We start from the raw sequence: 14075 nt of genomic DNA, 5'->3' as shown, positions 1-14075 counted from the left end.
TTACCATAGCCCAGGACTGAAAACCTTCTCCAATATTAGGCATGTAACATTAAAAATGCTAAACATCATAGAGTCCATTTTTTCAAAATTTTACTGTAAATCTTAACCTGGTTATTTATTAAACAAACTATATTTGTTCCTGTACAAATAAAAACCCTTTGGTCTTTACACTGGGATTTTCTCCTGCTCTAGCTGGAAACTGGTTATAAAAAATTAAAATGTAATATGATCAAGGTATGGTGGAGTAATATGTAGTGTCATCCAGTGGGGTCAGCAAGTGGGCGGAGCCTTATCTCACTCACCCCAAAGGATCCTATGACGCATCAGTTTTCTCCTTAACTGCCTTTAGTGCGGATCTGTGCTGCTCATCTCCCAAAAGTTCCAAGGACCTATATGCAATGTCCTTTAGGTAGAAAGAGGTAAAGGTGGTTTGATGAATCCATGTACAGGCAGTCCCCGGTTATCGGCGGGTATCAGCGATCTGGTATTTCGGGGCTTGTCTAGCGACAAAAATCGGCGATTTTTGGCACCAATATGCGCCAATAATTGAGTGTTGGTGCTGATACATACCTAACAGAGGCGATGATAACCAAAAATCGCCAAAAAAGTGCTGAAAACCGCCACTTTTCGGTTATGGGCAATTTTCACTTAACATCATGCCGTCAGAACGGAACCCCCGCCGATAACCGGGGACTGCCTGTACCAGCTTTCAAAACGCTTTGAACTGACAGATTCTTTTTAAAAGTGATGGAGGGGCCGAAACCCCTCACATCGTGAGCTCTAGGTCACACTGAGTTGTCATCTACATTAGAAGAAGAACTGTACACACTTCTGATAACCTGTCATAGCCAGGAGATGGTAGTCTTGGACACTTCTTTCTTGTTCCGGCCAGTACTAACAAAAAGCCTTCGACACTCGGGTCTTAGGTATCGAGTTCTTTTTAAATTGTGGCATAGCACTCTAATTGGACATAAAGTATTTTACTACAATCATCACCAATGAAATCTCCAAGGGACAAGGACGACTCTTGGAGTGGTATAAAAATGTCAATGCCTATGAAGAGGAGGAGGAAGCAGTTTGAAAGATCTGCTAGAATGAAGTGAATTATCTCATCCAGAGACGAGAGCATCCACTTGCTCTGAAGCAAAATCAGCAAGATCGGCCAAGGGTAATCCTACCGATGCTTTGCATCTTCCTTTAGATGTAGGAACTTCTTAGGACCTGAAGATCGTTCTGAAGGGGTGGTCACATTCTCTTCTAAATCATTTAATTTACGAATCATTTCCACCACTTAATTATATGTCTTGGCCAGTTCATTAGTGTCAAGGTCAAGTGGAAGAGAATTTTCCAAATCTAAACCTCGAGAGTCCCTATTGGGTCTATCCAGGGAATCGTCAACTTTCACTTCGTCCTGAAGCACTACTAGAGCATATGCATGTTCAGAGCCTATAACCTTTTAGGGCAGTGCATTGTCTGGAGAATCAGAACTTCCAATTTCATCCTTAAGATTGGAAGAGGGGCTCTCTTTAGATGTAGGTGTAGATGAAAACAAATCAAGAGATGCAGCTTGATGAATTTTGCGTGGACATTGGGGACTATAACATAGTAGAGAACAGTCTTTACTATATGAACATCGTAGAGAACAGACTCTGCTGTATGAGTGCTGCTGCGGCTGATGTCATGGCCGTGTGGGACTTCAGTAACAAGGAGACTTGTCGCGGATGTGAGAGCGCAGCCGAAACTGCTGTCGCGGTCATAAATGGGATGAAGTCTGCAGAGAGGAGTCACATCCACGAGAACCATGGGGTGACTTCTATGTAACCGGCAAGGAACTACTTGGATGAAAAGTCATACATGGAGAAATATCACAGCCACGTGAATGTGACTGAGGTTGAGTCTAGCAGCCATGGCTTGATTTCTTGATGGGGGGCCTTGTCATCTTTCCTTCTTATGCTCAGTGGTCTGGTAACTTCTGCATGATGGGGAGAAGGAATTACAATCACTTCTGGCAAAGCTTGATCTGTTGCTTTACTGTTCCTAACCTTAGAGAGGAAATATGAGATTCCATAACTTTGCAACAATCAGGAGAAATTATGGCCATGATCAAATGGCCGTGTGGCTTTGTTGTAGAAACAGCTGTGGAGGGACCCATAGCAACCTTAGAGGCGGGAATGTGCCATGAGGAGACGAGTAATCACCCCTCCCCACCAAAGCGGGAGAAGCAGATTGCGAATCTTCTTATGGGGAGAAATTGCAAAGTCCCTTTTCTTCCATCTTCTCAGAACCACACAAATCGAAGAGGAAGATGAATTCTGAGAATTTGGAGAAGGGGATCTATGACGTTTCTTCTGAGGCATCATAGAAACAGAGTGGTCAATCTCTTTGAAGACTGCAACTCTCTTCAGTAAAGTCTGAAGAGTAGAAGCAGTAGACAACGAAGGACCGGTCGCAGGAAGCTGGGATGGAACAGCTGTGCGTGGAACATCGTAGGATGAGAGATTCATAGACATAGACATACTAGCAAATGTAACAGCTGTAGACACACAAGCATTTGTCACAGAGATAGCTGCGGAAGCCATTTGTGTAGGCGTCATCGACATAGAAGGCAAAACGTTCCCAGTAGTTGAAGGGACGAGATGGGAAGCCATAAGATGTGGAAGTAGTCCCCCCAACCGAGTTTCTCTGGGAAGGCCTAAAGTCAACCAGTACTCTCAGAGAGTAGTGATATCTACATCCATACCTGGAACTAAATCACAAAAAGAATCTCGTCCTCCTTCCAAGGGGGAAGGGTCTTCCCCACCCCCCTCAGAAGGAGCAACTAACTTAAGAATAAGATCTCCTGAACCCCTCTCAGAAACATCTACTGTATTTACGAGGCAACAGATGAATGGGGAGGGGTAAATTCTTCCAAGGAAGAAGTAGCAGGAAGACGATTTGGGGAAGGAGAGAAGGAACAAGAAGGAATGGCGTCGTCTGTCGCCATCGAAGGGTCAAAACCCTCCCATGACTGAGCACCACCGTTCCTCTTGTACTTCTTCTTCGACTCGAAACGCTTCCATTGCTCCGGAGACCAATCGCGACATTTAGAGTAGGGGCTACTTACATTGCAAACGTGAAGTCTACACCTGCTACGAGTTACTTGAGGGTCAGTTTCAAAGGAGGCTAGGTAACAGAAGCAAGGGTTGTTAGTTATACCAGGACACTTCCTCTGCTTCATAGCACTACATGTGGATAAATCATGGGTTTGCATGATATATAAGCAAACATACAAAAAAACAATATACAGTACGCCACTCAAAAGCACAAAAATATAGAACCAATTGCAAATGAAGTGGCAGAAAGAGAAAAAAACCAACTTTTAAGAGGGACAGGTTGTATCTAGTCTAGATGTTGGTGTGAAAGAGACTGTGAATGCGTTGAATGGCCTACAGTCAACCACCGCTATTCAGTCTCGCAATTCGTGGATTTTTCTGTTGGACTTATCCCAAATTACTCATGAAAAGTTCGGCAATTCACGGACTTTTTCTTCGAGAAATATTCACTAATTAGTGTATTCTGATGTTATTTTCATGACTAAATACATTTTTTTTATGATGAAAACATGATTTACTAATTTTCTGATATTAATATAAAAGTAAACACAGCATGACATCATAAAATGTTTTTTTCTTCAATGTATTTGAGTACGTACTGAGCTTTTGAATTCCTAGTGTTTTTCTTAGTGCTTCCCCTGTTCTGTAAAAAGAAAATGGGACAGCCTCAAAATACTATGAGAGAAAATGGCTCTGAATGAATGTAGGGGGGACTTGAGTTTTGCTCTTATACTTAGCTGTAAGCCATATATCTTTAAGGGTAATTTTGTAAGATGACTTTGAAATGATATTAGTGTTTTAGATGATAGTTTAAGGTATACTGTATAGTATTTGGTGTAGGATGATAGTTTAAGTTACATATTTGGTGTTTGAACCATTAAATAGGCAATTATAAATATTTTTACAGGTAGTCTTTGGTGTCAGACCTGTTTAAATATGCAGTTATAAGCATTTTTATTGGGGGTGTCAAGTATTCATGGATTTTAGCTATTCGTGGGGGGGTGTGGTACCTATCCCCTGCAAATACCGGGGCTTTACTGTACTTCCTTTCTCCTTTTCTTTTTTCGCTCCTGGCGTGCAAAGGAGAGAACAACCTTCAGTAGCTGGATCTGTCTAAATACAAGTGAGAGGGCTGTCATTCTATTTCTCTTCATCTCAGAAATAGAAGCGACATCTATCTTTCTTTATAAGCGAGAGAAGTTTCTTCATAGATCAAGCTATTTAACCAATTAGTTGCTGTCTACATCAAATACAACTCCTTCCTTCCTTCTCGGGACATTGTGGAATGGACTTCCCATTGTGTCGAAAACCCAGATGTCTGGCTATGAGGGAAATTTTTTTCCTTTTAGTTAGAGGCATTTGACTCCTTCCCATGCTCCAACAATGGCCAAGAAGTGAGCCCAGGTGAGCTGGACCTCCAATCAGTCATAACTTACTTTTCCTCCCTCCAATAAATAAGTCTCCCAATGAAAAGCCCGAAGGGTTTGTATTCGTATAGGAACAAATCACAAATTTTTAATCAATTTGAGTTCTCTACATAAATGGCCCACCTCAGCCACCCCTCATTCAGCTTCCCTGGGCTGGAAGAACACTGAAGTGTCACAGGATCCCTTGGGGTGAGCAAGATGAAGCTCCACCCACCCGCCTCAGCCACCCCTCATTCAGCTTCCTGGGCTGGAAGAACACTGATGTCAAGAATCCCTTGTGAGCAAGATGAAGCTCCAACCACCCGCTGACCCCGCTGGATGATGCTATGTATTACTACGCCATACCTTCATCATATTATGTTTAATTTTTCATAACCGGTTTCCAGCTAGCGCAGGAGAAAATCCCAATGCAAAGCCTCAGGTTTGTATGTTATGAAAAATACAAATTGATTAAAAATTTGTGATTTTTTTTAGTTTTAACAACAGTTCATTCAAATATTACTTATATATGGTCAAATACCTGACACCACTAAGTTACATTGCCAATAAAATCTCTTAGTTTAAAAAGTTTATTACCATTTCTCATTGCAAACCCAATCAAAAAATATCCTTTAACTTTGTAGAATGCATCTACAGTATATATGGTACATAAAGTGAAGCATTTCAAAGAAAACAGTTCTACTATGCATGCTTAGCAAACTCTTGGACTTGCACATGTATTCTACTTATACTGATTATTCTGTGCATCCTGGTTGTGGTTAGCCATGCTGCCAATCTCTTTGGGACCTACCAGCCTTTTTATTGTATGTAGTTATGCCACTGACAGGATTTCATTCTCAGCACATTTACTTTCCATTTTTACTTATGTATCATATACTCTTAATACACGTAATCTGTGTTTTTTTTTCCAGTGAATTAACTTTTTGGCTTGCATCACACACTGCTCTTCTATTACTGAACTGCCTACTGCTCTTCTTTTGGTTTTTGCACTTTTTTCTCACTCAACCATGTAACTTCTATTGTCATAGCTTTTGGAGTCTTTTCATTTGCTTTGCTTTGAATGTAATGTGACTTCAAATTTGGGCCTTACTCACCATATTTTTTTGAGCTGTTAACATAACTTTTTCCCTTGCCTTGTGCAAATCAGGGATCATTGTTTGCATGGTAATGTTTGCTTGGGCCATTCATTTTCTGTTTGCTTCTACTACAAGAATGGTTAATTAAGGTTCTACATATTTTCTCAGCCTACTATGCAATTCTGTTTGTATTTAATATTGTGTATATTTTGTTTTGGCATTTCATTCCTATCATCATTTTGCCTCAACGTACTTGCACTGGCAAGAATGGCAAGTACTGTAACACTGTATGTCATCTATAGAAGGGACCCTATTTGCAGTGCCCTTTTGTGTAGTTTGCAGTGGTATTGTTTTGGGCAATGTCGTGTCTGTAAGTGATGTTCTTCCTCCTCTGCTGGCAAGTTGTCAGTTTTAACCTGTCACTCCACAACCATGGGTCAAATCAAAGCTGTCATCAGATAAGGCTTCCTCCCAATTTTCATGCTGCCCCCTGCTGCTAATATTCTGACCTTCATAGTATAATGTCACCTATTCCTGTTCTGATGAGTGCTCATCTCCACTAATGTCTTACTTAACCAAAGGTCTTTCTGACTATCCATAGTAGGGATTTGTTAGTCTGGCCATCTGCTGTTCATGCTGTCTCTGCCTTTGTCCCATCCATCCATCTGCCTACCCTCTCTAGCCCCGTTTATATCGGATCTTCTTCATCAGCCTCAGCTTTTACACCCATTTGTGTGGACTTTTTTCAGTGGGTATAGTTTCAAGTCACTAATCTTCAGGGACAATGCTTTGCCATAACTGATGAGAAGGTTCAAAAGTTACTGGCTATTTCTGGTGCTGTGCCAGTTGTCTCTATTTCCTACTCTGCTTGCAGTCCCTTTGCCAACTTTTCTAGAAGCCCTCCTTTGGTCCGTGTGAGGTCCAAGAGTGTCCTGAAGTTCCAACATTCATTTTACTTATTCCCTGAGCCTAATGTCCATTGCAACTTTATTACTCAATGAAGTAAGTACAGTAATAAATTACTAACTCCCTATCACTGTGCTCCTGGCAGCTAGGTCTTCATTTGTTTTGTCCTTTCTACTATGTGGTAATTCAGATTAGTGCTCCTGGCAGATAGGTCTTCATTTGTTTTGTCCTTTCTACTATGTGGTAATTCAGATTATCTTATGATTAATAAGGTAAACCCATTAATCATGAACTCTAGTGCCCTTGTCCCTTCTCATTCCTTCAGGTGGAGCTATGCACAGAAGAATGCAGTCGAGAATCCACAAGGATCCTGGGCTTGTGCAAAGCATGCGAGTATGAACATTTTTTTTTTAAATGCACTCTATGCACTTGGATACATTCTACAGTCAAAAGCTATTTTATGGTTAATAAATTTGTATAAAAATGAGTTCTATGATAAAAATGACATTTTTATAATAAAATAAAGTTTTATATATACTTACCAAATAATTACATAGATATAGTTTCTACTTCTGTGACAACTCAAAATTCGAAGTCGCGGTAAGCGCCTCTTTTGTTTTGAGTGTAGGTATATTGCCCTTACTTCGGGAAAGAATAGGTACAACTTAGCTAAGGAGCTCATTTAGTTTATGCTCTATGTCCTGCATGAGAGGGGAGAGAGCGGAGCTCGATCCATGTAATTATTTGAAGTAAGTATATACAAAAAACTTTATTTTATTATAAAAATGTCATTTTTATATATGTAACTACCAAATAATTACATAGCTGAATCCACATTGAGTGGAGGTGGGATGAATGGACATATATATACTACCTACTTCATGATATGAGATAATTTGGGATATGGGAATTAGCTAGCATCTTGGAATGCTTGTTGAAACCTTACCTGAAGCGAGGAGCAACAGCAGTAGTCACTGCCTCTGAGTCATAGCTCCTCTCGACCTGCTTGGCGATTGTGGTGAGAGCCAAGAATCCCACACCTCTACTGGTGGGTGCTTTGCAGCGTAGGAGGTCAGTCGCAGGTTGCCAAAGCTAAAAAATCCAATGGGTCACATAATGATATGTGGATTGCCCTTGCCCTGGGCGCAGTACAATAGAATAACTAAGACCAGATAAAATTAACCTACACCATACAACCTTTTATCCAAAACCATAAAAACCAATTGATGACACTGAAGATCAGTGTACATCAAACTTCAAATACGACTGTATTAAAGGAGAGTGGATGGAGGGAAAAGGGAAGAGGCGTTCCTCCTATCCTTCGTCCCCAATACTGGCTGCAACTCACAAAACGGACCCTAGTACTGCATTTTCATACACTGTATCTCAATGTCAATAAATAAAACATAGCAAACACTGACTTGCACCTCAAAAGTTGTTTGTAAAATCGAAAGAAAGAGACAGGTTTTAGTTTAAAGCCAAAGACATTATACAGCTCTTATTTCATGAGCACTTTACTTTTTACTGAGAAGTAGGCCGTCTTGAATTCCCGAATATGCTTCCGAAATTGGATCAAAATAATGTTCTTGGACAAAGGACGTGGCTGGGATTTTTAATGGAACACCAAAGATTAGGGGCCGAACCTCTAAGGTTTTTGGTTCTCTCAAGGTATACTCTTAGAGTTCTTACTGGGCAGAGGACATTCTCTTGCTCGTCTGGGCCTAATACTTCTGAGAGGCTCTTGATAAAAAAGGAGCGAGGCCAAGGATTAGCAGGATCCTCGTTTTTGGCCAAAAATTCTAAAGTTAATGAGTATACTGCATTGCCTTGTGAGAAGCCTATCCTTTTGTCGGCGTAGAGTTCACTGGCTCTTTGGCTGTAGCAAGTGCCACCAGGCCAGAAGTCTTCTTAAATGGGTGCGAAGAGGCAGCGACTCTATCGGTTCAAACAGTGGACCTGAAAGCCAGTTGAGGACCACGTCCAAATTCCAAGAGACTCCTGCGAGTTTAGCTTGCTTACTGGTGTTGAAATGTTTAATTAAATCAGTTATGTCTTGGTTGGAAGACAGGTCTAATCCTCTATGTTTAAATACTGAACTCAGCATCGCTCTGTAACCTTTGATGGTCGATGTTGAGAATCTTTTGCTGTTCTAGGAATAAAAAGAAAATCAGCGATTTGGGTTACAAGTTTAGAAGAGGAAATTCCTTGTTCTTGGCACCACTTTCTAAAGCACATCACCCAGTTGGTAGACTGCGGAGAAGATTGTGTCGTCTGCAGTTAGCAATAGCCTCACAAGCCTGTAAAATCCTTTCGCTCTGACAAGTTCCTGACAGTCTATACTGAAGCCTGTCAGAGGCAGTCGTGACCATGATGGTATCGGAGAGTGGCTGTGTCTGAAGACTTTTCCTCTGAGAGTAGTCTTAAATCTGTCAGAGAGCTCAAAAAGATCGAAATACACTCTTTGTGTGCCAAAAAGGCGACTAGTGTCATTGACCGTTGGCGTGAAATTGAACTTCTCAGCACTTCCCTCACCATGCTGAAGGGAGGGAAGGTGTACAGGTCTAGGTCTGACCAGTCCTGCACCATGGCATCCTATTTGCCCATGCTTAATAGGTCGGGGCTGGGGAGCAATGCGAGCCGATTGTTCCTCGACGTCGCGAACAGGTCTATTAACGGTTTTCCCCACAGTTTCCACAGGTCGGTGCATACCTGTGGATTGAGTGACCATTCCGTCGGTAGGACCTGTTTTCCTCGACTCAATTCGTCCGCCAGGACGTTCAATTTGCCGTGAATAGACGAGAGTCGCCAAAAGAGTTTCGTTGCTCCTTGCCCGAAAAAGCTCCTTAATTAAACGTTTAGAAGTGAAAAAATTAAGTCCCTCGCCGGATTTGTGATATGCGCTGAATGCGGTCATGCTGTCGAATGCACCACTGATTTTTGTGAAATGATTATCGTTTGCAAAATGTAGAAGTGCAAGATGAATTGCTTAAAAAGTTCCTTCACGTTGATGTGGAGGTTCTCTCGAGAAGAGACCAAGTTCCTGATACTTCCTGTTGTTGGGCTCCCCAGCGGAATCCGAGCGTCGGAGGAATAGCGTTAGGTCGGGAGTTCGATTGGAGTTAGAGACATTCCTGCCGAAAATCTCTGTCTTTTGCCAACCACCATCTGAGATCCTCTTTTATCTGGGAGTGATGTGTTGAAAATGACAGTCGGAAAAGACTTCCCTGTTCAATTGGCTTTGGTGGAACTGAAGTGCTCTTGAATGCAATCTGCCCAATGGAATGAACTTCTCGATTGATGAGAGAGTTCCAAGAAGACTCATCCATGCGTTGGCTGAGCACGAGTTGCGAGTCACGAAGTCCTGGACTTTCCTTCGGCAAGCGAGTACTCTTTGATGGGATGGAAAAGCCCGAAAACTCCGAGAGTCTATCACTATCCCCAAATAGAGAATAGACTGAGTGGGGACTAATTGCGACTTCTTGAAATTTATCAAAAGTCCTAATTCTTGGGCGAGGCGAAGTGTTTCCGTAAGTCCTCGTGCATTGATAATTTGTTAGGAGCGAAGAAGCCAGTCGTCCAGGTACAGAGATGTTTATCCCTATTAGATGAAACCCGCCGTAAGGGGCGCAAGTACCGGGTGAAAGCGAGGGGCCATTGGATAGCCAGAGTGCCGAGCGCTGGGAAGACTCTGTCCTGGAACCACGAATCTTGGAAATTGCTTCCTGGAGTCGGATGAATTGGGATATGATGGGCATCTTTTGCATGTCGATCGTGACCATCCAGTCTCCCTGATGGATGGCTGACAAAACTGACTGATTCGTCTCCGGCTAATTTCGTTGTTTGAGCAGGCCGGTTCCAGGGCTGGCGTCCAGGACAGGTCTCCTCCCACTCCGATGATTTGGGAACCATGAAGGAAGCGGTTGTAAATCCTTGAGTTCACATTCCCTACTATTTCTATTGCTCTCTTTTCCAGAAGAGGAGCTGAAACTTCTCGAGATAGGGCAGAAAACTTCTCTGGAGATTTTACTGAGTAGGCTGCTAAGATGATTGGAGAAGAGAGGTTACTAATGGAGTTTTTCCTCGAGAAGGGATTGTATAACGCCTCTTCAAACTTTCAGTACTTACGGTTCACATTTCTCTTCCCATGCTGGCCAAAAAATGTGACAGTCTTTCCTGGGACACGGAGGACCGAAGTCTCATTTCCTGATGTTGGAGCTTGAATGGTTTCCTAGATGGTTTGGGGTTGAAGAGTTGGTTCGGACGGGACTGTGAAGCAGCCTCTACCTCCTCAAAGGGATGTTGTTGCAGTGGTGACGACGTCCTAGTAGTTGCAGTAGAGGTTGTTCTCGTAGGAAAATACGATCTCTTGGTGGATTGAGTGATGAGATCTTGGGTAGACTTCTTCTGAAGATCGACTGAAATTCGATCTATTACATCTTGAGGAAAAAGGTTATCGCTTGACTAAAAAGTATAAATAGAAGCGAGGAACGTTCAGCCAATTGACACCTTTAGCTAAAAGGAAGCACCACAAATCTAAGCCTAGCAGTACTCCCGTAGTATAGATGGTAGCTAGCTCTACTGCTCCATCTCTAACAGCTCTATCTCGCATCCCAAAACACCAAGCCAGTCGATCACCAGGGATTTTCTTGAGCGATGCACATTCTTCCTATGTCTCTTCTTAGTCAAGGCTCCTATAGTCCCAGTCTAAGAAACAAAATCTCAAATACTTAAAAACATCTTTGAGAATTGGTCCAATTCAGAGGATGAAAAAGAATTCTTGCACAGGCGAAGGCGGGCAGCGAAGCATCGATAATACTGGAGAACTCTCCTTGAGAGGGGGCAGCGCCTCCCAAGGACGGAGCTTCCCCCGTTGCATAAGCCAGATACTTCTGTCTTACCAAGCGAGAAGGAGGAGAACAGAAAACCGCCTTCTTGGCTTTCCTTTTCTCTACCCAAGCCAGGTATCCATGGCCAGCTTTCTTGAAGAGCGAAGACAACACCAGGCGTGGAAGTCTGGTGGTACCTGGAGGTTGACGCATGCCGAGGTAAGCTGAACCCGGCGATAAAGGAATGACCGGGGAGAAGGACGACGGGTAGCAGACCAGGAAAAACCTGAGTAGAGCCGAGTAATGAGAGGTGGGTTGCTCTGCTTCACCACAGGATCTTGACAGACAAAACAGGAAGATCCTGGAGGTTCACGGGGTCCTGTGCGGTGTCCTGCCGCTGGAGTTGAGTTTCTCAAGAGGCTCAACACTTTGTCAAGCCGGAGTTGGGCGGCGCCAAAAGAAGGGTCTATAGGGACTGAAGGAAATTCTTGCTGAAGGTCGGCCGCATGAGAAAGAAGGGTTGATTGAAGATGCGCCACCCGACTGGGCGCATGGATGATATAAACCCACCGCTGAAGAAGCTGAAGTCCTGTCCGTGGGCGCTTGGTTCGCCAATAATGAAGCTCTGGGAGACTGCCCGTTCCCGCTCGGGGGGCCAACACTGGCTCTTCCGTCTTGGAAGCCTGGGCGATTTCCCAAACGAGCAGGATTGGAGCAGTATAAGCTCAGGTGATGGCGCTCAGCGCTGGTGTGCGCTCAGCGATGATAGGCATTTCGGATCTTGGGCGTTCCAGACTTTACGGCGCTCTGAAGGAAAGATCCCGGATCTGGGCCGTCTGAACTGGCGTTCTGAACGACATTGTCTCAGCGTTTTCTTGCGAAAGAGGCCGAGAATCTCTTGTCGTGACCCAGAAACTACAAGGCAAGGGGAGAGGGCTATAGTCTCTCCCAGCTGCTACTTCTGGTGAGGAGGTGGAGTCCATGGGAGCGCCTAGCCTTTTCAGTGGTCTAGATACATGAGAGAAAACAGTCACTGCGTCTCTTAGATGTGGGTGAGTCTGATCCACTTGAAGAAAGAGTGTGCGTATCCATCCTAATACCTTTCCAACGGTATTCATCCGCGGTCTGGGATCGGTGGACAACGGGTTCGGATGAGGCGACGACTGCTCGTGGGCAAACCCCACCGACCTCCCTTGGACTGTCAGTTTGCTTCCTCCATGTTTACCAGGAGTTTGCTTGGGGACCTTGGTCTAGGAGCATCGATTAGGACAGACAGCGCCCCACTCCACTGATACACATCATGACACAACACTGTAAATTTGTCCATTAGGACTTTCACAGAATTCCCAATTTGGGACACAGTATTAACAAGTAAATTAAATTTCTGGTCTACCCAGGCTTCTAAGCTGCAAGGCATTAGGTTCAACAGAATAAGAATTAGAGTACAGGAGTGATGGGAAAAGCTGGAGGCTGGAAATGGGAGAAAAGCTGTCACAGGTGTTGAAGGGATGAAATTAAACATCAATATCTTCCTTGAAGGGTAAGCCCATACTAGCAGAAGCCTTGGCTTCAGCCCTAATAGCTTTCTAATTCTGTCCCTTTTCAATTTGTCTAAATGATGAGACTGCAAAGTTTTTCCATTTACCCTGATCCCAGTCTTTATTCGTCACAAGTCAAAATCAGAGGAACAAATTTATTTCCCCTACAAGTACAACAAATTGTATGTTGAGGTAAGTATTTTACCGGCGTGAGTCTAGTTTGCAGCCTTTGCTGCAGTACCTAAAGCTGGATAAACTAGAGAGTCAGGCATAATGTTCAGAATTCCAAATGAATAAATACCACTCCAGATTGTCCAAGCAGCTGGCTAATAGCTGCGCGCTACCAACAAAAAGTACTTCACCAAGGCGATCTCCGACATTATTAAAATGCTTGAGGCTGCTAATAACTGGTGTTCAGTCATTAACGGCAGCAATTGAGCTCCTTAGCTAAGTTGTACCTATTCTTCAGTGAAGCGGGGGACAACATACCTACACTCAAAACAAAAAGCTACATGTTTCAGATACAGCTACTGCGTAGTAGAAACTATAGCTATGTAATTATTTATTAAGTTACATATATAAAATAGTATTTGTGAATATAAGATACACTTTTTTCTCCTCAAAATTATACAAAAATGACCCTGCATCCAATAAGTCTGTATAACTAGTAAGCTGAGAACTGAAGGCTTGTGGGTTGTAACTAAGGGGATACTGTGACAATGGCAAAGCCCTTACACTACCACTGTATAACTACTGGGGATGTTTCTATAAAGGTAATTTTCATATCTTAGAAGATTGTTGGTGAAAAAATAATGATTTATCACCATGAAGATTAAATGTTGAGATTTCAGAACACAAGAAGATTTAAAGTTCCTGCAATAGCCAGACCAAATCAGAGGAGTCTGACATGTTGAAGTAGACACAAATCTTCAAGTTCGCAATATTTAACAAGAAAAATATTTTAGGAAACTATGTTTCCACTACTCAACTGATTTCAAAACAAAAAAATGTTCTTTATGTAAATTCAAAATACCTAGCTGTGGATATACCAAAAACCCCAGCAAATTAACATTAATATTACTGGTACATTCTTCTAGATGAAAGAGTTCAGAGGTCTGGTTAAACAAATCATTTTATAACTAACTAACTGGAGTGCCATTGTGAATGGGTTTTATGGCAATACTAGAATGGACGGCCTTAATTCTATTTC

General features: G+C 42.7%; 1 protein-coding gene across 1 annotated transcript in view; it reads right to left on the bottom strand.

Moving 5' to 3' along the window:
• Positions 1-14075, bottom strand: part of TTLL12 (Tubulin tyrosine ligase-like 12) — a 99806-nt gene that overhangs the window by 17656 nt on the left and 68075 nt on the right.

Source organism: Macrobrachium rosenbergii, chromosome 41, assembly GCF_040412425.1.
Source record: "Macrobrachium rosenbergii isolate ZJJX-2024 chromosome 41, ASM4041242v1, whole genome shotgun sequence".
NCBI classification, from domain to species: domain Eukaryota; kingdom Metazoa; phylum Arthropoda; class Malacostraca; order Decapoda; family Palaemonidae; genus Macrobrachium; species Macrobrachium rosenbergii.
Note: the sequence above shows the minus strand (reverse complement) of the source record. Positions and strands in the feature narration are given on the sequence as shown.